Genomic DNA, 23941 nt, shown 5'->3' on the forward strand with positions numbered 1-23941 from the left:
GCAAATAAAACGGTAACTTAATTATGGATTTATAATGAGCCGGAGCAGCAGCACTGCCAAGCGCCGGTCCCACACCAAGGCGAACAGGCACCTGCTGACGGCATCCAGCTCCTGGGTTTTCACAGGCTAATTAATGGGGGCCTTAGGGTATCGTGACTACCGCGGTGTGCACGTGTGCACGCACGTTCACAATTAAGCTGTTCAATGGAGAGGAGGTGAACACAGATAGCAGCCCTGCGCTCCAGTGGTGCGCAGGCCCTGCCGGTGTGGCTCCGAGCGCCGGTGTACAGACGTATCGATACGCAGAGGATGGTAATACTGTCCTGTTGGTGGCATGAGGATGAAGGCATGAAGGTACTAACCTGCTTTGGGAACTTTACGTATTTTGTACAATTCTAAAGAAATGGGGATCATCCTGATAATCTTGAGTCTTATTTGTTCAATTGGATCAATTCATTTTGGAGCAATTCCACAAACTACCCTCACACAATCCTTAACGCTCCCTTAAACATAGAGGGGAACGCAGAGTACAAAGCCCTCAGCCTGGGATCAAACCCAGAGAAGTGAGGCCGCCGAATCCTACCCAGCAGACCGTCGTATCCTACCCAGTAGGCCGTCGTATCCTACCCAGTAGACCGTCGTATCCTACCCAGCAGACCGCCGTATCCTACCCAGTAGGCCGTCGTATCCTACCCAGTAGACCGTCGTATCCTACCCAGCAGACCGCCGTATCCTACCCAGTAGGCCGTCGTATCCTACCCAGTAGACCGTCGTATCCTACCCAGCAGACCGTCGTATCCTACCCAGTAGGCCGGCGTGTTCCTGCAGCCTTCGTTCAGACCCTGGTCTGTAGGAGTCGTACCGTCCTGTCACGGCCTTCCCCTGTCAGGGCCCCCACACCCTCAGTATCACACGTCAACGGGAGAGACCCCCTCCTGGTCCACAGTCCCCCCCCCCCCCCCCATTGACCCCAGGCCCTGGCCTCTGGGGGTGGAGCTCCATGAACCACCTGACGCAGACTCACCTTGATGAGGCTGTTCTGAGGACGGCGTCCACTTCGCTGACGATCAATCAACTCCCCGCGCCGCCGACGCCCTGATCCTCGCCGCCCACCGCCCACCGCCGCCGCCTCCTTCCTGGGGGGGGAATTGATTAGAAATGTGATTAGTTTGTATGAAAAGATCCACAACTCATTAGACCAATGATAAGTCGATACGCTGTGGTTGTAATAATCGGATCAAATGGGATTGGTTTTTAAGATAGAAGTCACACAAAAATTAATTCTGCACCCAACCCCCCCCCCCCCCCCCCCCCCCCCCCCCCCCACCACCACGACTACCACTCCTCAACAGAACAATACAGTTTAGTTTAATTTGTATTGAGCAATTATTTAGCACTCTGTTTATATTACTTGGGATATATCTGAACAGAGTGCAAAAACTAATTCAGACGTGGAGTGTTGGCGAGAGATCTGCGGGAATCTGCCGAGCCGACAGCGGAGAGCCAGCGAGCGTTTGAAGAGCTGTCCGTCAACTTTTGTCTGCAACTCTATCTCCCCGCTTCAAGTCGCAGAAAGGCAAACGTTGAGACAAACGTCCACGGTTACCACACTGCGCGACGCACACCGGAATCAAACCGATAATCTCTCAGGTAGAAAGAGAAACCTGTGTTACCCTTTTGTTCCAAAAGCCCCCTCGCTTAGCAAATCAAACACTAGAAAGTGAACGAAAACGTGTCATGTATCGTATGATCTTATTACACAGATCCTTTGGAGGAAAAGCAGCCGGGGTGTTTACATCAAAGAGCACGACTCTCCCTCTCCCTGTCAGGCCATTACGCCAAGAAAATCAGAGCGCAGGGAGAGATGAAAGCGTGGAGCGGGAACGGCGGCGGCGGCCGGCACGCGGACGGACGCGGCGCTCCCTGTGGACGGAGCACTGCTTCACTTCACTGCTCCTCAGCGGCGGCCTGCTGGGCCACGCAGCGCCTGACAGGGGGAACACATTCAGCCTAACCACCGCACCTGGTTGGGCCGTATTTTACATGCAGCCCCCCCCTGCCCCCCCCGCCCCGTTTGACGGAGGCTTTGTTTGCGTCTCCGTGTTTTCTCTTTACTTTTTTTTTTTCTTCTTTAATGAATGAATGATATTTAATCACTCTGAGCGTGATTGACTTTATTTGTGTTGCGGCGTCGCCGTGGAGACAAACTTTTGTCCAAATGTGCGTTTCCGTGTTTTCGTTGCCGAGCAGACGCTTTTATCCGCAGTCCTTGCGACTCCAGAGCGTTAAACAGCTGCCGGTTGAGTCGGCGCGTATCAATACGTGGATATGTTGTGATATTAATACATAAATGGCGTCACAAAAGTAAATAAATAAACTGATAAAACGACTTAAGACTAAACTATGAAAAACTATGAGACTGTTAATTGCCAGATGAAATTGCTTTGATAAGTCAATAAGCAAGAAGAAATGTATTAAATACAATTAATAATTACTACTGCTAATTACGATCTCATTATATCACTAATGAGAAGGACTTAATTGTCTGCATATTGCATAAATAAAAAATGTCCTCCTCCACTCGCCTATTTAGTTAGGGGAGTTGTGGGCGGAGTCTGAGGAGAAAAAGATGAAGAGGAAGTTGACAATATTTACCGCGGCCCAAACTTTTAAATTATAACTGAAAGTGTAAAGCTATCAAAGGACATTCAGCGCTGCGGGAAATCAATTGGCTATCAATTAGCTCTTAATTAATTGTACATGTATTTTGCCAAAACAATTTTACAAGTTTTCATCTATAGAGGAGTCTCTTCGACAAACCTGTATTTTTCCTGAAAAATACAGACAATTTTCCCAAAGATTTCTGTGAATCCTATCTGGGCTGCATTAATAAAATAACCGTTTGACGTATCATCCCAGACCCGGTCCACAACTGGGGCTGCACGGGTCACATGACAGCGGCTGAGGCCAGCTGATTGGTCCCCCATTCCAATCCACTAGTGATTAGCTGCTAAACCCCCCCCTCCCCCAACAGACACACACCCTACACACAACAAACACACACCCTCCCTACACACTGAACACAGACACACACAAAGACAAAGACTCCCCCCGTGATGTCCGGCCCCCCTGATTCTGGGCCCGGCCCACCTGTTATTCAGAAGCACAGAGAAGATAACGCCTTGCACAGTTGTCAAAATATTGCATCGGATCAAACCATCGAGACGAACCCCCCCCCCCCCCCCCCCCCCCCCCAGTATGCCTGTGCCCGACCATCCCTGGGGGGCCCCGGGGAGCCCTGTGTCTGGGTACCTGTGTCTGGGGCTGGATTAGGGTGGATGTCTTCACACAGGCTGCGCCCTAATCCCACCATCTGAGGTAAACAGGGACCAGGTGAGGCAATATGAGCCTGGTGAGACACCCCCACCCCCACCCCCACCACCACCTCCTCAACCACCACCACCACCACCACCTCCAACACCACCACCACCACCTCCACCACCACCAACACCACCAGTACCACCAACTCCACCACTACTACCTCCACCACCACCACTACCTCCACCCCCACCCCCACCCCCACCACCACCACCTCCTTCACCACCACCACCACCACCACCACCTCCTCAACCACCACCACCACCACCTCCAGCACCACCACCACCACCACCAACTCCACCACTACTACCTCCACCACCACCACAACCTCCACCCCCACCCCCACCCCCACCCCCACCACCTCCTTCACCACCACCACCACCACCACTACTACCTCCACCACCACCACTACCTCCACCCCCACCCCCACCACCACCTCCAACACCACCAGTACCACCAACTCCACCACCCCCACCCCCACCACCACCACCTCCTCAACCACCACCACCACCACCACCACCACCACCTCCAACACGACCAGTACCACCAACTCCACCACCAGTACCACCACCTCCACCACCTCCACCACCACCCTCGGCCATTAGTAAGTTGCATCAATGGGGACCTGCAGAGTAAGTTAGGTTTGTTTGACTCTCGGGTCAAACCCTTTGTCCACACTCTACCTGTGGTGTCCATGAACAGGTCAACTGAATAAATACTGAATAGCATATTCATTTGTTCTTCAAATATAGCGCTGTTTCTGAAGGCCACGATTAAGCCATAAATTAACGTGGTTTTATGATTATAAGCTTGTCCGGAATTGAGAGTATAAACAGATGGAATGGGGAGGAACGTGAACTGGTTATTAAAAAAAAGGTCAAAGGAGGATACTTCGAGGTGGGTGTGTGTGTGTGTCGGTTTGTGGGTGTGTGCGTCTGTGTGGGTGTCAAGAATGCTTGCCTACGTGCAGACTTGTGTACATTCTTATGCATTTGACTGTAAAATAAGGATATTGTCTCCCATTCAGCTCCAGTGGAGAGCGAGAGGCGAGTCTAAAGCAGCAGCGGGCTACATGTCAGAAGACAGATTTACATAAAAATATCCAGCATTAGGTACAAACTTGTTTTGTTATGTTACAGCATGCCTCTTTTTTAATACATTTCTTACGCATGACAGATAAAACACACCCAGGGAACAGGTACTGGAGGTGAAAACACAAACCAAGCGAACGACAGGGATGAATATTTCACAGTTCTATGTTGTATGTGGATGAGCATGTACCAGTGGCACTGAGACTCCTTTGAGGACAGAAAAGAGTCTGTGATACACAATGTTCTGCAGTATGCATTCAAATAATAATAACAAACTGATCCATCTGTGAGAATCCCACCATTGTGAGAAAGAGAAAGGCTGTTTCTGATCGACTAAAGCATTGTAAAGACAGAATAGAAGAACCCTTAACATAAGGCCATAACTTTTAAAAAATGTGTTAAGAAACAGCTTTGTTATTTCTGAAGCTGAAGCTTAGAATAATAAGATAAGATAACTAAGATAAGGGGTCCAATTTAAAAACACACCCAAAACCAATGTTTACATAAACTGGGCAAACCTTGACCTAAAGCGACTCTGAGTATAGCCGGTAATTAATTAGCCCTCTCAGCCTTCCTACGGTTCACCCTGTGCCTTGTTGGGACACGCGACTCAACAGCAGCTCGTAAAGAAATGCATTTTTGTATTTATGGATAAAAGACAGCTCCCAGAAAGCTGTGAAATGTTAACCATTCAGCGAGCAGGGACGGCCAATGTTTCATGTCGCTCCGATCGCTCATAAAAAGCTTCGCCTATGAAAGGCATTTCACTAACCCTACAAGAAAAGAGCTTTATAAAAGTTGGCTGAGCGTGGTCTCCCCGCTAATTGGAGCTAACGTGTGAATATCAAACGCTGGGAGATAAAAGTTGAGAATAAGGTGCATGAAGACCGTTGAAGGTCTTTGAAATCGCCTCTGTTGTCCCACGTTTTAATAGGGCTGTGAAGCATAGAAAACCTCTCCTTTTTTGGTTCAAAAGACTTCAGAGAAAGGTGTGTGTTTGGGTACAGTAGTAACGCTAGGAATGGATATATCAGAGAGATAGGGACCCTGTTTCTGGAGCTCACCATACGATGAAGGAGATTTACCCAAATACATATTCAAATACATCCCCGAGTACGTGAAGGATTTGATGGAATCAAATAAAGCACACACAACAAAAAAACTGAGCTGAACCTGAACGGTGAGAAGTTCTGCGTTAATGCCTAGCTCCATGCCTGGGGCGGAATCAACAGATAAATATACCACATCCACTCCTTTGTCACGCAAAGCCACATTATGTTGCAGAGCTATCCGAGGTCAACTGCCAGAAGTCTGTAAAGGCAGAAGCACTGCAGAATCGGCCTCTCCTACTGACCTTTGTTGAGTCAGAAGAAAAGGATTCATTCATGGGGTGGCTAATAATGAAACTATGTTCTAATAAGCATTTACATCATACGCTTGTTTCAAACTATTCTCTCTTTGTGAAGCACATACGATTATGCTTAAAGGACACTTGGGCTATAAAGAATATATCTCTCCTTTTATTCAACGATTGCCATAGAGGTTCATAGAATCATCAGAACAATCATAAAATCACATAATCAACGATGAGGCTAATAAAAAGATGAAATGTTATGCTGACTGCCTTGTTAACTACAGCAATCAAAGCGGATGATTATCTAGTTTAATTGCGCCGATATTGGATGGAAGACACAACAAACTTCAATGTCACTCCAGCTGCTATGATCCCAGTGCTTCTTTTATCTCTGGAGGTTCTCTCAAACCATCGGGACTTTTTACACCCGAGATGAAATCCACCTGCGTACGTTTGGGAGACGGACTGAGAAACAGAACTGAGATGAGTGAGTGAATGTCTGCCAGAACAAGGACAGTAAAATGCGGAAGGTCAACTTTATTTACCAGTACAAGTCATAATTCACACAAATGATCAATCGAACAGAGTGTATCAAACTAAGAACATTCAGAGATAAATTGCGGTCCTAAATACTGAAGAGCGAAGAATAGAACGATTCCACAAACGCCCTCCAGCTCAATTATCCATCATCAGATCCTGCCAATCGAAGAACACTGCGTGTATACAGCGTGCACTTTGAATGCAAACATGTCGATTACGCATGCACACAGTGGTTTAGTCTTTTACTGAAAAAAAATAAAGTGTACATCCGTGGTCTGATTTATATAAATCTGTCGGGGCCACGAAGCAATAAAATTCAAATTGTTCCTTCCATTTTCAAAAGTCTAGCATCCATTAACGATGCAGAGAGTAATAAAGGAGACCTTTAATCAATCCCTTCCTGTTGATGAGATGGGCTGTGGGCGACCCCACCTGATAATGTGTCCTTATGTTCCTCTTGGACAGAAGAACCCTGAGGCAATACTAAGATATGGTGGGGAGTAATACTGAGGTATAGTGAGGTGTGTGTAGTACTGAGGTATAGTGAGGTGTGTGTAGTACTAGGGTATAGTGAGGTATAGTGAGGTGTGTGTAGTACTGATGTATAGTGAGGTATAGTGAGGTGTGTGTAGTACTGAGGTATAGTGAGGTGTGTGTAATACTGAGGTATAGTGAGGTGTGTGTAGTACTGAGGTATAGTGAGGTGTGTGTAATACTGAGGTATAGTGAGGTGTGTGTAGTACTGAGGTATAGGGAGGTGTGTGTAATACTGAGGTATAGTGAGGTGTGTGTAGTACTGAGGTATAGTGAGGTGTGTGTAGTACTGAGGTATAGTGAGGTGAGTGTAATACTGAGGTATAGTGAGGTGTGTGTAATACTGAGGTATAGTGAGGTGTGTGTAATACTGAGGTATAGTGAGGTGTGTCTAATACTGAGGTATAGTGAGGTGTGTGTAATACTGAGGTATAGTGAGGTGTGTGTAGTACTGAGGTATAGTGAGGTGTGTGTAGTACTGAGGTATAGTGAGGTGTGTGTAATACTGAGGTATAGTGAGGTGTGTGTAGTACTGAGGTATAGTGAGGTGTGTGTAGTACTGAGGTATAGGGAGGTGTGTGTAATACTGAGGTATAGTGAGGTGTGTGTAGTACTGAGGTATAGTGAGGTGTGTGTAGTACTGAGGTATAGTTAGGTGTGTGTAATACTGAGGTATAGTGAGGTGTGTGTAGTACTGAGGTATAGTTAGGTGTGTGTAATACTGAGGTATAGTGAGGTGTGTGTAATACTGAGGTATAAGTGAGGTGTGTGTAATACTGAGGTATAGTGAGGTGTGTGTAATACTAAGGTATAGTTAGGTGTGTGTAACACTGAGGTATATTGAGGTATGGGACGAATGCCGTGAGGTAATACTGAGGTACAGTGATTAAGTTCTCAACAACTGATTTTGTATGCAGTGGTATTGAGGTTCGATTTTTTAGGCGAAACTCTACAAAAATGAACGAGGTCTGGACCTCGGTGACCTCGTAGCTACGGACATGGTGGTTTCAACTCCCAACCCGAGGGCTCTTGGTTCGGTCCCTCCCGTACGTCAATCGGTCCCCCCACCGCTTCACGGCATGAGTCTGAATCCGCCAGAAGTCGCTTTGGGACAAACTCAAACTGACGATAAAGCAAACTGATTCCCAGATAGACTTTGGCCTTCACCCCTTCAGAGCGGTTGAGACATCGTCCAAAGTTTGGCAAAATCTCTCAAGACCTGAAAGACTTCCTGAAACGTCCTTTCTTCACCCGCAGCAACTCGGATAAACGTCCACAGAGAGTCCAAAGGTACGGCCCATTAATCAACCCCCCCCCTGTTGCCATGGTGACCCCCCCCCCCCCCCTCCCGGACTGACCCCCCCTCGACGGGCTGGCACTGCCACAGTAAATCCTGGGGCGCGCTCAGGCTGGGGACCAGGGGTAATTAATAAAGGCCCCATTACATGCCTGGTGCCCGTTGTTTGCTATTTCAACACCCCATTTGTGCCGCGATTACCGTCATTATCAGTCACCGCCATTAATTCTGCGCCCGATGCCAGGAACGCATGCTAATAAATTGGGCTCTAAAAAATGTCTTATTTTTTTCATTTTGTTACCTTTCAAGGAGTTGGAGCTGGAGCCGGGCCAGGCCGTGCCACTCCAGATTAGGAGGCGCACGCTGACAGGGACCGCCCTTTGAATGGGGGGCTGCTGCATCTTTGGAGATAGTTCAAACTCCACCCCCCCCCCTTGATTGTTTTCCTCTCCCCGCCCCCACCCCAGCCCCCCTCCAAAATGAATCTTTATTAAGCTCAAATCCCAAATAAAATGAAATTAGCAGGGCTGCAAAATATTGCTTTCTTTTCTCTACCCACTATTCCCCCGTGCCTGCATGCAAATTATAATGCTTATTTATGCAAATGAGGTGTCGTCTTTAATTAGTTTAGCTTGAGGGCATTAAAATACATGTATTCTTTTCCCAAAAATGATTTGTTTTGTTGCCCTGTTCGGTTTAGGTTCAAAACGGAGTGATTACGCGGACTAGAAAGGATTATTAATTCCACACAGTATTTCCTTTTTTTCTACTTTCCTATTTCTCCATCGTGTCTCCTCCACCCCCAGCGAGCGCATTCAGGAGGAGGCCGGGTGGAGGAGACAGCATGTGAAGCGGAGAAGCCTCTTCAGGCTCAGAGGAGCGCAGAGCCCCCGGTTAAACCGCACTACGGAGAGACTCTTTAACACATCAAGATGCTTAGCTGCTCTCCATGACAGCCCTCTGTGTCCCTGCCTCTCTCTATCCACACGTTGTCGCTCAGCCGTCCTCGACGTCGGGGGGGCTTTTGTTTAATGTATATTTCATAGGGTTTTCCAGCGTTACGGTAAATCTCCACGCAATGTTATTTTTTATGCGTTTGCTTGTTGATTTACCGCGGACGGCTGAGTGGCCATCGAGCAGAACCAGACCCTTATGTCGTCGCAGAAGGGGGGGTCCGGGATATCTCCAGAGAGACGTTGATGTGATCCGCGGTGCTGCAAACTACTTCAGCCTGAACAAGGTCCGACGAAGCCCCGTTATTGTTTCCAACATTATAACCGTATCAATATTCAGCATCCTCTCCAAGGCCCAGACGATCTGGAACGGCCTGCACTGCAAGTTGGGAAGCTCCAACTGTCGCGACCCCCCATTACACGCACACACACACACACACACACACACACACACACGCACACACCTCGTGCCATGATTTATGGAAAGGAAGCCAAAACCATTATAGCATTTTTATTATTATTGTTCTTTCAAGGCTAATGCAACAATAGATTTTTGCATGATTGATGTGTTACACCAAACATTAGCGGATTACATTAACTTAGCATAGAACAGCTAAATGGTATGAGATTACTTATTGTTATTTTTCCCCTTCACAAGATCATACTATAAACACTGCACACTATATGGACTATTCCTTTGCCAAGTATTGATTTGGTTTCTGCTGGGTTGATTATCGTTCATCGACGAAGACTCGATGAAGGGATCTAACAATGTGGCTTTTTTGTTGTTGCACCTTGCGATGGAGACCCTGTGATGGCCGTACGTCAGAGATTGAATACCGGAATGGAAGTAACTTGATGGTAACTAATGGTCTCTCATCGGCCTGCTTGCTGCTGCAAATTATTAAAACTCGGGGCTCTACTGGGCGGCGATAATGGCAGCAATATGCGGATATTTCAATCAGCTAGGAGGACATTCCATATGTAATAAAGAGGAACTGGCTTTAATCACTGCTGTGCATCTCTCTCTCTCTCTCTCTCTCTCTCTCTCTCTCTCTCTCTCTCTCTCTCTCTCTCTCTCTCTCTCTCTCTCTCTCTCTCTCTCTCTCTCTCTCTCTCTCTCTCTCTCTCTCTCTCTCTCTCTCTCTCTCTCTCTCTCTCTCTCTCTCTCTCTCTCTCTCTCTTCCAGGTGAGCCCATGAAGGTCATGCTTAGCTTTGGCTATAATGAAACAACACAAAATAACACTAGCCTATGGAAACATTTGACTGAAATATGAAGATACTTTCACTCATCAGAGCACTCAAGTCCAGCGCGGTTTTATATGCTGGGGTCCTCAAAGACAAATTCAATGTGTCCTTCTTGTTGTTGTTTAAAGGTGTCTGTGTGTGTCTGTGTGTGTCCCCACCTTTTTGGATACTCCTAACTGGAACCCAGACAGTCTTGTAAAATTGTTAAGATTGTTGTTTTTATGTGAAGGAAAAGGAAAACCTGGCGATATAATATATGTTTAATTCAACACAGCATCCTCTTCTAATGAATGAATAATAAAACACAAACCTTAAAAAGTAGAAAAGCTAAACATTGAGAAGGTATATCTCGGATTCAGTCAGGAACAAAATCTCTGGAGCCAAGCAGAAACGTTGACTCACACACTTGTGTTTGTGTTACTATCGTGACCAGACCCTAGCAGGGCTGATGGGCAGTCAGCCAACTAATTCTTCCCCCAAAGTGCACATTTGTGCCACTCTAGTGTGCTCAACACTGTAATTACCTGAAAACGTAAACTGAAAGCTATGCCTGACAAAGACAGCATTCTGTAATAAAACATTTCCTTTTGCAGCTCTGTGGCGGCGGCGGCGGTGGCGGAAGGCGTACGAGTCGTATTAATGGCGCGTTCGAGGGGCGCGGAACTTTTCCATTCGTCTTGTGGAAAAATCTGGGCCCAAACACCTGGCGTGTTAAGTACCTGCAGTCTGAACGCGGCGGCGTGGCTAGCAGTCAGGAGGGCTGGGCTATTAGGCCCGCTATTCACAGAGAGAGTGGCGCTCTGTACGTGAAGAATGATCCAGCCCAGTGAATGTACTCCTGACCCGTCATGATCAGGCACAAGGGTCAGGGGGCGGGGAGAGGAACGCCGCTCGACTAGGGGGCTCCGGGGGGCTGGGTACCCCAGGAGGAAGGTTTGATGTAAATGTGAATGTGAATTTGTAGTTGTTTTTAGGTGTACTTGCGTCTGCCTGAACACTAGCTTCAACAGCCATTATGGGAAAAACAAAAAAGTATTTTGATCGTAAACTTTATTGTTTTCGTAATATTTGCTTCACTGACTTCCCTCTCCAGACTTCTGCCACAGCTACTGTCATTACCTACCAACATATAGTGTATATTACGCAAACCTTAATTCTAAATATTGTTGAATTAATTGAGTCACTGTTGGCAGTAAAGATGAATCACAACACATAATAATATGCAAATGTTGATTATTTCCACCTTGAGGAACCAGTTTGCGTACTTTATGAAAAGAACAGTTGGTTCTGCTTTTATCTTCTTGGCATTTATGAAATTCAGAAATTGTCCCTTAGTAGCTTAATTACTGCCGCACCCCAGTGGATTCATTTACAGATAATCCCCTTGTGGACATGATCTTTCTGTTAAACTCGGTGACACATGGTTTCTATACCTTATTTTGCGGTTACCACAGTTTCGTTCAAAGACAGGCAACAGTTAATACACAGCCCTGGTTCTTCAAGGCAACAGGGAAATGTCACTGCCAAAACTCATCGTTAAACAAGAACTCACCTGACATTAGCAAAGTATAAATACATTTATTTTAACCAACAATTTATTTTATTGTCATTTTAATCTCCAGGTCAAAGTAAAAACTGTTCCCAATTAAATGAAACTGCTTCAGCGGCACCCAGACGATTAGTCTACAATATTATTTTCTGTTGTGGAAAATGTGTTCATAATGATAATCCCACATTTTATACAAATAATATAAACCTTCATTGCACTGCTTCTTAACCAATTGAAGGGCATTTGAATCCGTTCTCCATGCACCTAGAGATGTCTGCCTTGGTTTGTGTTGTCTGCTACTGAGACCACGCCAATCCTCTGACTTATCCTATGTGCAGATTCCTCTAGCTATCCTGCAGCCTTGCAGACGCGTCCACTTTACCCCCTGTTGCAGCTATTGCAAGTAAACTTGGTCTCTCCCACCAGGGCTGACTTCAGGCACGGCCAAACCTAAACTCTCCATGATGATCACTCCCATCCCCTAGTTTCCTTTGCTCTTACTTACTTACTGCCCACCATGGGAAACTTTCCCTATAAGAATCATGTACACCCACCACCTCATGGAAGCTGCTTGGTCAATCGCTGCATGCATCTACCCATGATCATGCTCTATTTAATCAAATACGTTTGCTGTCGAGAAGTGTCCTAGATTAAATAATTTGATCATCACAGAACGAATGCCAATGCCAACCGCAGAACGAGATGGACTGGTTAAAGGCTGATGTTAGGAGATGTAAATCACTGGAACAACCGCTTTTCACAGCCACTAAATTCCAATGATGCAGAAACTACAAAACAACAAATCAGGCACCTCATGGAGCCCTGTGGGCGGTGACCGGCCTCGGCCTGGTGGCCATTTGTGGTACTGCAACACAAAGCCAGAACCAGCATTTTCTGTGCTGCATACCGAATGTACCAAACAGATGCTTTGAATTGATTGAGATTTACAAAACTGAATGAATACGGCACATATACACACCAAAACTCTTGGTTTGCTCCATCTTTGGAACAAATATGCTGGGGAAAAAAAAGGGACTGTGTCCTTGATTTCATGTGAATTCTTTAAGCTAGTATCTACGTGTCAGTGGACCAGCAGATGTGTGGATGCCCATGCCAGAACATTAGCATAACGATGGCTGGATTGATTTAAGGTAGATCTTTACTTTTTTGTGTTTTGTGAAGGGGAGTTCTTTATTTTTTGCTATCGTGTTAAATGCTAGTCAGCTATGAGTTAACAGGGTTATTTCAGCTCACAGGCCAGCTGAAGTGAGTTGAGGAAATGTTGCCCATTAGTAGACAGCAGTGAGGCTAGACGTTTTTTAAATCTGAAACTAATGCACACCTCCCACCAATACAACCCCCACTGGCCATGGATATATCACAGCTAAATCCTCGTTCTCGAGTAGAAAAGAAAAAACCACAAGAATCCGGGAGAAAACCAAATGCCTGCCGGAGCGAGCAGAAGGGATTCTGGCAGGCCTTGAACAGAGCCATAAAAATATTTTCCTTTTTATTTAATGTAGTCCATAATTCATTGCCAGGAAGAGCTAATCAATAGCACCTTAATGAAAACTTGAGCCATATTTTATTTTGCCGCAGAGAAGTCCCGGATCAGCATTTGTTGCCTTGTTATGTGTTCCCCTTCACCCCCGGGCTGTTTGACAGATGTGCATCACATTTGCAGATACGTCAAATATTTGTTTGCTCTTCATCTTCGTTTCAACCGCCTTAGACTAAACAGTGGAATTTCTTCTGACGGTAACCTCAAACTAAATCATTTAAAAAAAGAAAAAACAGATAAATGGATGAGCGTTTCTGGACGCTTTCCTACACATTCTCTCACATGGCGGTCAAAGTTTGTCCGTTTAATTAGGGTTGTTTATCTAAAATGAATAGCCGTTATTATAATGAAAGAATTTCTAACGGTAAGTATAAGTACAATACCACACAATGAACTATATCTATTGCTGTGTGTTTTGAACCACACTATTCCACAGGCCAGTTTTAACAAGAAACATCCTGTAATAGGTACGATGCCCGTATGTGGTTCAGCGCATCCTTATCAACGAATGCACCTATTCAAATGTAATAATCGTATTTGTCCCACTTATCTGTCAGATAGAATCACATCTGCACGGCACTCAGGCGAAAAGGTGTGAGAGGAGAAAGCACAGGTGATCGGTTAGCTGGGATAATTATTTCCAGTGATCCTTGTCATCATGCGTAAGACATCCAGTCAACTATCTCTAAGCTCAAGGCATAATTAGGGGGAAAGGGGTTGTGTTCCATGCTATGAAGCTCTCATGGACTGCCCGTCCCCTTATTATAGACAAGCGTTTCAAACGACACAGGAGTTGACCGTACCTGCTGTGGACTAAACAGTATCAGCGCCTAGCGGGAGAGGTTAGGGGGGGGGGGGTATCTGCCACTATACTTGTGTTTGCATAGGGCACTACATTTGAAAACCATGAGGAAAATGTGGCTACCTTAACCTTAATATCTTCTCATGCAGGGGCAAACTTGACAACGGTTATTCGTCAAAAAGATAATAATACCTCAAAGGTCAGATCATAAGAAGACAATATCTGTCGTCTGATGTTTATTGCATAGGTGGGTTCATACAGCCGTTCAGAGCTCGAGACGCGGGCTGCGCGCTGAATGACGGATTGTGGACGGCCAGGCGGTACAAATGAAGAGTGCGTTTTGACACAAAACCAAGAATTCATCTCATGTTCCAAACAGGGAATATGGCCAGGCTGGGACAGCCGGGGGGCAAAAGGTGAAACTGGAATGAATTGAAAATACCAGAAATGAAATAGAAAGGGGTTCAGACCCCTGGCTGCCCTCCTGCCGGTTTCCTTTAGTACCCCGAAGCCAGAAGGCAAGCCTTATCACAACAACAATCCCAACGACTAATCCGACCTGATCTCCACAAAGGACTTGTTCTCTTGATTTATTTGAAAATTCCCAGTTTTACTTTAATGTTTTGGCGTTCAAACGATCAAGCGCCTGTCATAGGACTCGCCTTCACGAGCCACTAGGGCTGCCATCAGTCACTGATTACCGCGAGGAGGAATTAAAATCCCTGAACACAGAGAACCAGCTCAGCAGTGCTTTAGCTGTCAGCTCCAGCTAGCCAGAGGGAGCTCACCCTACCCAGGCCGGGAGAAGAGGAATCGGATCCAATCACACACAAACGTGGGCCTGGAATTCCGTTCACTATTCATTAAAGCAAATTCTAATGAACTTTCTTTTTTTTTGATGGCCTGTTTTCGACTGCAACCGCAAGGCTGGTTCCAACAGGGCTGCGCAGAAGGGGCCAAAATATATAATATAGTCGTAGTGGTGTAATGATACGTCATATATTTAAATACTGAATTACTTTGTTTTAATACAAAATAAAAAATATATGATTTCATTGTGCTCATTCAATTTACTTTCATTGGCAGGCTTTTAAGATTCCGCTGCAATAAGTAATTGTCAGGCTTCATTGAATGAGGAAATAAAGTTCATAAAACCCTTTGACTAGGCTATTGTAGCGCCTGACAACATTGTTAAAGCCGTGGCGGTACGCCGGTATAGCAAAAAATATAAGAATCAGTCAACAAGCCTCGCTTGACAGGGCTACTCCCATGTCAGAGAACAACACTGAGCGGGCAGTACGCTCTGAAGCCGAGACACAGATCGGGGGTCTGGTGGGCTATGAGAAGGGCCTGCAGGCGGGGGGGGGGGGGGGAGGGGGAGGCGGTGTCAGTGTTAGTCTGGAGTCCTCACGGCTGCCCGTGTTTACCCTCACTCCCCGGGCCATTTGTTTTGTGGCTTCCCCTTGCCCACCAGCACCATTCATAATGCAGGGAGGAAAATGTTAACAGTGGCAAATAAAATTGGCAAGGTGCCCCCACAAATCAGGGCGGTTTAAGGCCATGTTTTATCATCTATGCATTGGGGAGAAGGTTCTGGGATTTATCGTGGCATTTAAATAAAAAAGAAATGACGAGGGACCCGATTTCAGAATAAATAGACGTGTCTCTGGCCAGCTACCCCCCTCTCCATGGGCCGCCCCCCTCTCCATGGGCCGCCCCCCTCTCCATGGGCCGCCCCCCTCTCCATGGGCTTCCCCCCTCTCCATGGGCCGCCCCCCTCTCCATGGGCCGCCCCCAGGCCGTCCACTCCGGGTGTTCACGCCGCTGTGTCTGGAGAACAGAGGGACGTGCGCCGGGTGCGTTGCATACAGTTGCATCAACAGAGCCCGCCCAGCGAGAAATAACAAAAAACGGGCATTGTTTGAAGAGCGTCTCCCATGTACACACACCAGCAGTAATCCAATCAAGCCCTCGCTTCTCTCTGCTGCGCTCCAAGACAAACACGTTGCAGTACCATATGGCGGCCTCAGGAAAATAAATAATTTAAGAGACATTCATGTGCAGCAAACAGATGAGCGACCGCACAAATACCAACACAGACCTCGTAGTTAACCCTAATATAAACTAATAAGAAACCCACCACCCCCCACCCTTCAAGACTTAAAAGCCGTTAGACATCCATATCTGGTCCTAACCGGATTGAAAAGTACTTTGGAGCGCTTTTTTCCGAGACCTAAGAGACTGGCAACTGTCTCCGGACCAAAAGGACAGCATCTCATGGAGATACAATCTGTAGTGGCTTTCAGCACTTCCTGGACACGAGGGCCGCTAATCTAATGTGCCGGGCTGAGACGGAGACCTGCTCCGGCTTCAGCCCCGCTCCTCCAGACCTCCTCAAGCACCACTCCTGCTCGCTCATCTACTTGGGAGCTTTAGTTTGTGTTGTGCTTGTTTTTTTCTCTCCCTTTATTTTCCCCTGAGGTGTACTACTCTGCTGGGCTTGAGTCATCATTGTTCCAAGTCTTTTCAGTTGGAAACAAAACACACACACACACACACACACACACACACACGCACGTCTGCAGACCAACACACTCGCACAAAACACGCACACACGCAGACATGGAGACACACAGGCCGGTGGCAAGGTTACAGTCAGTCAGACAAGGGGTACTCGTATTTTGCCCACCCCAGGGAAAAGTCACAGAGGGCTCTGGAGAGACGGGGACGGGGGGGCTGCTGACACGGCTCTTGTCATGTCACACTAGCCGGGGAGAGTGATGTGCACGGACAGCACTGGTAAGCAAAGAGCTCTGAAGAAGAAGAAAAGAGGAGAAGTGTATCTTCTGTGTATCTTCTGGGCCCGCGCGGCCCGCAGTCATGTTGATTCGTGTTGTGTTGTTTGTGGCCCTGAGGACCACGCTAGCGGAACTAGATGAGGGTCAACAACTGTTCAACTGAGCGGGCAAAATGAAATGCATATTGTTTGCGCACCGATTCTTTTTTTTCTGCAAATTTGTTCAGGCTGTTTTTACGGGTATGTTTTGTTCATTCCGGTCAAATGTTTCGAAACCATGCAACGATCCAATTTAACATGTACAACACAAAATGCGTGATATGTTCACACACACCCACACACACACACACACACACACACACACACACAGAGACACACACACACACGATGTGCGACAGCAATGATGATTTATATGAGAGCAATGATATGATCATTTCAGATGTATTTTTGGTGCGCCATATTAGATTTTCCATAATGATGTATTATTTACCCCATGAATTAAGTTATGCTTGAATACAATGTGGTCAAACTGTAGGACCTGAACTTGAGATTGAACTTCTCATAACTCAAACATAAATTATAGAAAACCACCTTAAAGCGAGCAAAATGATAGGCTATTCAGGAAAGACTGATGATTTCTATAAGGCAGAGTGGAGCCGCGGTTAGACAGACAGAATCAAAACGCTGTATCTTGCCTTCCTCTGGCCGTATAAATACCCCGGGACACACCGATGCACCACAGCCCCGACACTGTCGCTGCGCCGACTATATTTAGATCTCTGAGCTACTTCACATCTCGCCTGACTTTGTTATTAACTAGATATGTGACTTTGTACCCTAACCCCAACTCTATTTCAGGGAACCGGTCGTTATTATGGTTTTCCAAGATCCTTTGACCGCTACTCAGCAATATCCTGCTGTGGGCTCTCTGGAAAGAGCGTATTCGCAGGTCGCAAGAACCGGATTCCCTCAACTACAAATTAATATATTTACTCAGTGTTGCTCCGGAGAGTTTACGTTAGTTCCTCACAATCCACCGTGAAATAAACTCTTACTCAAACTATTCAACTTCAAAGTGCTTCACCGTGTTTATGCAAGTCATGTTATTGCATTAAATGAAACATAATTCACAATGCATTCTGGGCAATACGTGCTGGCCACCAGTGAGGAGGTTGTCACTCATTGCCCAAAAGTCATTCAAATTAAAAAAAAGCGAGATATTTACAACTTGTGGAATATGACGCATGAACCCTAACGCTTCTGTTTGTGCGTGTGCGTGTGAGTGCGTGCGGTCATGCGTGTGCGTGTGCACGTCAGGGTAAAGTAAGCCAAGTAGCCAAAACAAAAGCTGCCTCAGATGATGAATGGCTGCCACTTTAACAGCTCTAATAAGTTGAAGCCATCTTCCTCTCCTGCGCATCGCGCGCACATTTAAGTCATATTTACAAGGAACTTGTTAAAATATTTAATAATATTTAGTGGCAATTTCAAGACGCCCTGTCGGGGAAGGGGGGGGATTTATGGCCTTTAAGTGTTTAAAAAGACGATGACATGAATAACAAACTGTCACCACTGTCCCATTTGCATAGATGGGCGATAACTCCTGATACCTTGCATTAAAAAAAGAGGTTTTTAACAAAACGAGTCATAAAAGAATCGTAAGCCGTGAGTGATGGCGCCGCGATGTCCTCCGCAAAGTGTAGCCGTCGCAGACAGCTTTTGTCCCGCTACAGATGCCTGGAGAGATCACGGCGCCCATAAAAGGACATATATCCTGCCGCTCTGACTTATTTATCCTGCGTGGATGAGCTCAAGACGAGCTGCTCCTATAGACCGCTTAATTAATTGTGATAAAAGGCCTAATTCAGGAGCAGCGCGAGAAAAGTGAGCCAAACAATAACATCCCCCCCGCCCGGCACCCCACACACAAACACACACGCACACACACACACACGCACACAAATCATCCGGCCCTGTCACATATTCCCTCCATAACTTTCCGAATCAAAGTCCTTCAAACGTGAAGCTTTTGTTAAGGAACCTCAACAGGCCGGATAACCTCACCACGCCTTCCTTCCCCCCCGCGTCCCCCAGCCGAACAACGCCATAAACTCCCCCCGGCGCGGTGGTTAAAAGCCGCCTTCGGCCGTCCCTTTGGTCGTACCCTCCACAAAAAGGGGGCCGAGTACAGAGGGGCTCAAATCAGGGTTGAAGTGTCAGCAGCTCTGCCCCGAACCCGACCTGGCTCCGAACCCGGCCTGGTCCCGACTGGCCCCCAGTCAGGGTAGAAGAAGGGGTCTTGGTTGAACGGGATTGCATGGCTATGAGTAGTCTCTCCCTCGTGGCCTCTTAGTGCAACTCTAATTAATAGCCAATTCATCTTCTCTGATCTGGGGCTGCACATGGAGTAATATATCGTTAGTTTGGCAAGCGAGCTATTAAAGGGTAATAACCAAGTACCAGCACTCGATTTGGGAGAGTAGCACATACTTAACCATTGAGTGGAAACAATTAATTTATTGGAGGATCTCTGTAACCAATCAGTCATGAGCGCTGGCGCGGGTGGCAAAGCCCCCGTCGTGTGCGCGGAACCACCTCAATGACACTTTTTGGGCTCAGTGCCTGGAAACGACTGCTCTACGGCCACTCAATAAATGCATCCATAATCCTGCCTAATCTCCCACCTTTTCATACCTGCGTTACTAAAAAAAAGAGCAAACAGAAATTCCTGTTCTGATTCGCCTTTTCAAGGTAAGAGTCCTAAATCAGGGTGGAGGATGTGATCCATTTCCAGGAAGAGGAAGATATTGCTCAAGGTTACACGTGTGAAACGTGTGTTGTTAAAACCATACACCTTGGTGCGATTAAAAGGATTGCTTCAATATGAAGCACGCAACAGAAGAGATGTTGGAATGGGAGCCGGTGAGTATTGCGCTGTGAGAAACAGGCCTGCCATTAAGACTGTACAGGGTGGAATACACATAATATACATGTTACACATTAAGGATCAGAGATTAGTTCACACAGACAAACATGTGTTCTAATGTACAATTTGACAAAGTGTCTTAGGGAAGGCGATCCAGTCAACAATGCCTGAAGCAAATCATAAAATCCCAAGTATTTAATTAACATTACTTTGCATAATTCCCTAGAAAATGTGTAAGTATCGTGCAGACGTGATTTGCAGACACTTTTCTTACGTAACAATCTTACCAACGAGACCTGCGTTTTACCAGAACTTTGATAACAGCTGGAAACGTGAGAATCCATCAGACTGAAGCTTGGGCATTTGCCTTCCTCTGAAGCAAAACCTTTAAACCCATTATTCTTTTTGCAAGAACTAATAACGTTTTTGTCTCTTCGGCTTAGGACACTAATTGACAGTTTTTTTGTAGGATAGCCCAGATGGAAAAATAAGTACCCCCTTAAAGACCCAACTCCCTTGCTCATCACCCCAGTTTTAAGTCCCTTATTAATTAAACTTTCGCAGAGTTTTTATTAAAAAGATAAAGTCTGCAGCCCCGTTAAACAGAACTAGCCTATTGTCTCTGAAGGTAAAATTTTATTTCCATAAATAAAATGGACTTTTTAATACCATCATCTGAGCCAGAAGGACCTGGGCTTGAGTTCAATACAGGTCCATAATTAAACTATTGTAGTTGCCTTTTTACACTTATTTAATGATCAGTCCACTTGAGAAAGAAATTCGGAAATTTGCTTTTTAAAAGCCTTCTGCACAACACATGTTTTGTTCAGGGTACTCATAAACACACAGGCTATACATAAGCACTATACAATTAAAACTGCAATGAAAAATACATTTATAAAAAATAGATTTTCGACATTATGTATGTATGTATGCATGTATATAGTCTGAATATTGCATCAGAAGCGTTTTAGGAGGGGTGTAGCTTTGGAACGTTGCCTCTTGTTCCTCCCTCTCAGCCTGCACTTTTCACATTATCAAGGGCAGAGCAATGTCACTTAGTGGTAAAATCCAAAATTTAAAGAGCTGGTGTTGTATGCACAGCCTCTAAAAACAGGTAGGCCATCATTTGGAAATTCAGCATTCCCCATCTGAGCTAGACATGGATCGCCATCGCTCCGTGTCAGGCAAATCACAGCCAATTAAGACGCCTTTACACTTACAAGTCAAGCATCACTTGTTGTGCTGCCCATAATAAGGTTTATGGATATGAAGCAGTTTTGATGGCTGCATTTGCTCTCGAGTTGAATGCTAAACTTTACAGGATACATCGTGTGGGGGAGGGCTTGTGAAAGTCAAATAGAGTACACGTATGCTCTCTCCCTCTTTCTATCTTTAACTGCCCTGAAGAGATTGGCTACGGAAAGTGGTGGAGGCACTAAGCTCCTCCCACGTTCCTACATTTAAGAGGAACACAACAATTCAGGAGGGCGAAGTATTCCGGACGGATTATCCCCCATTTTTTGGGTCAGTTTTCTGTTTTCTGTTAACGAGTTGTCACTAACACGTTCTGGAATGCCGTGTGAACGGGCAATCTGATTGGCCAGTTAGAACTTAATGATGTATGCCAAATGCGGGAGGACAGCCGCTAAGTGCAGATCCGTAAACAAACATACGTGTTGACAACACTTTCCACCCAGTTTGCCATTTCCGTCAGAACACAATCTAAAACGAAGAACTAACAGTTTTTTTCGAGCGACCACATCCGATTAGAAATCATGCCTAGTTAACACTTCAGCCTCCGTCGGTTGAGATTGTGCGGACACATTATGAAGCAAAATGGCGCTTAACAAGGAAAATTGGCTGGGACCTTCGTCGGGAGACAGCTGTTCTGTCCCGTCGCCGGCTAATGACATTCACCCAGGGTTTCCCTTAAAATATTTACACCGTCCCATGGCGCCGCAAATATTGTCCTAGAACGGGGAGATAAGAGCGAGGAGGTGTGTTCAAGTTCCTCCTAATCAATTTGCTAATTACTGGCGCGGCTTCAGGAGGAGGCTTCAGAGTCCCTCCTGGCGACCGCATCCCAATAAACACTGAAAATGTTTATTTACTCCCGGCGCCGGCGGGGATCCTGGAGAGGGATTAGTGATGAGGCGGACGGGGCGCTGGTGGAGGTCATCCACAGAGCGGCCCCGGGACAGAGGCAGGGTCCCGGGGCCGGCTCTGAGCACTCAGAGGCTCGGCTAAGACGTGCCCTAGCTGCTGCCTTCGCTCCAGGGGGTAGACCGCCACAGAGTGCTACCGTCCACAGGTCAAATTATATTAACTGAAATAAATGATTATTGTGTATTATTACCGTCGTGCAAATAAATAAATGTAACGGTAGCCACAAATATGTAAAGGCGTAAATTATGTACGAGAAATAATAATGTAAAGCAGATACGCACTACACATGCATATATGTAGATGACACACTAATTACCAGTGGAGATTTCCTATCTGCATGGTGGGCTGGCACTGGACTGGGAGGCCAAGGGGTCAAGACAAGGCCAGGCAGTAAGGTTTGGTGGGATGCCCTCTGGCATATGGTGACCCCCACGTCCTACCTCTTGGATCAGGGGGGAACCTGTCACAGGGCACAGGCCCTGTCGCCTCTAGGGCTAGGGGCAGAAGCTGTTCTGGAAAGATCCTCCCTCTCTCTCTCTCTCTCTCCCCCTCTCCCCCTCTCCCCCTCTCTCTCTCTCTCTCTCTCTCTCTCCCCCTCTCTCTCCCTCTCTCTCCCTCTCTCTCTCTCTCTCTCTCTCTCTCCCCCTCTCTCTCTCTCTCCCTCCCTCTCTCTCTCTCTCTCCCCCTCTCACTCTCCCTCTCTCCCCCCCTCTCTCTAAACCGAGCACAGGGTGTTGGAGGGGGTGGGATTAGTGGGGGGCTTTACAGACGGTATTAAATAGGAAGTACAACAAGCAACTTCTTCCCCATAACTGGTGGACATGGTTCACACAACTGCCAGTCACCGCCCGCTGCCCATTCTCTCTTGGTAAGAATAACCAGCAGCTCGCCGGCTGTCGGGGTTGATTCATGAGACAAAGCAGAACCTCATCCAGGAGTTTATCAGCCCTTAATAAATGGAGCCGCCTGCATCTGTCCCTGCTGCCCCTAGTGGCCAAACCCGCCTTCCCAGCAGGAAATTAGCTTTATGGACAAACCAAAAAAAGGATCCGTTTATCCCTTTCTAAATAATTGGAAGCCCCGACAACGTTCTAGACTCGCAAACAAATCAACAACGAAACCAAATTCATTTTCATGTAACATCTCCATCTCTTTATTCTTTTATGGTTTCCCCCCTTTATACGACAACAAATAATCATAACACACAATTTGTCTCTTTATGTGCCTCCAGTGTGTTCCTGTGACGAGCTCAAAGCCTGCTGCCCCCCGGTCCCCGCGGTGCCGTCGAGCACGCCGCGACGCACACACAATCCTACCGAGGGTTGGGGGCGAAAACAAAAACACCCGAGAAAAACCTGTTGCTGTGACATTCTGTTCCTCTCACCCCGACGCACGCCTGGCTCCACGGGCCGGCGGGGGGGGGGGGGGGGTGTGTTCAGATCACCATGGAGACGGCTCACTGCCTCCCAGACTCCCCGGGGGGGAGGGGCCAGGTTGCCAACAGCAGCCGAGGGGAGGGGTGGGGGAGAGAGAGAGAGACAGAGACAGAGACAGAGACAGAGACAGAGAGAGAGAGAGAGAGAGAGAGAGAGAGAGACAGAGAGAGAGAGAGAGAGAGAGACAGAGAGAGAGAGAGAGACAGAGAGAGAGAGACAGACAGACAGACAGACAGACAGACAGACAGAGAGAGAGAAGACACCAGGAGTCTAGAGGAGAGGAGGTGATGAGAGGAGAGGAGAGG

General features: G+C 46.7%; 1 long non-coding RNA gene across 1 annotated transcript in view; it reads right to left on the bottom strand.

Moving 5' to 3' along the window:
• Positions 1-1078: 1078 nt before the first annotated feature.
• The window catches only part of LOC130390341 (uncharacterized), a 29889-nt gene continuing 7026 nt past the window's right edge, over positions 1079-23941 (bottom strand). Inside the window, exon 3 of the long non-coding RNA XR_008896768.1 lies at positions 1079-1136. This is a non-coding gene — a long non-coding RNA (uncharacterized LOC130390341). The remainder of the gene's footprint in view (positions 1137-23941) is intronic.

Source organism: Gadus chalcogrammus, chromosome 1 (assembly GCF_026213295.1).
Source record: "Gadus chalcogrammus isolate NIFS_2021 chromosome 1, NIFS_Gcha_1.0, whole genome shotgun sequence".
Classification (NCBI taxonomy): Eukaryota; Metazoa; Chordata; class Actinopteri; order Gadiformes; family Gadidae; genus Gadus; species Gadus chalcogrammus.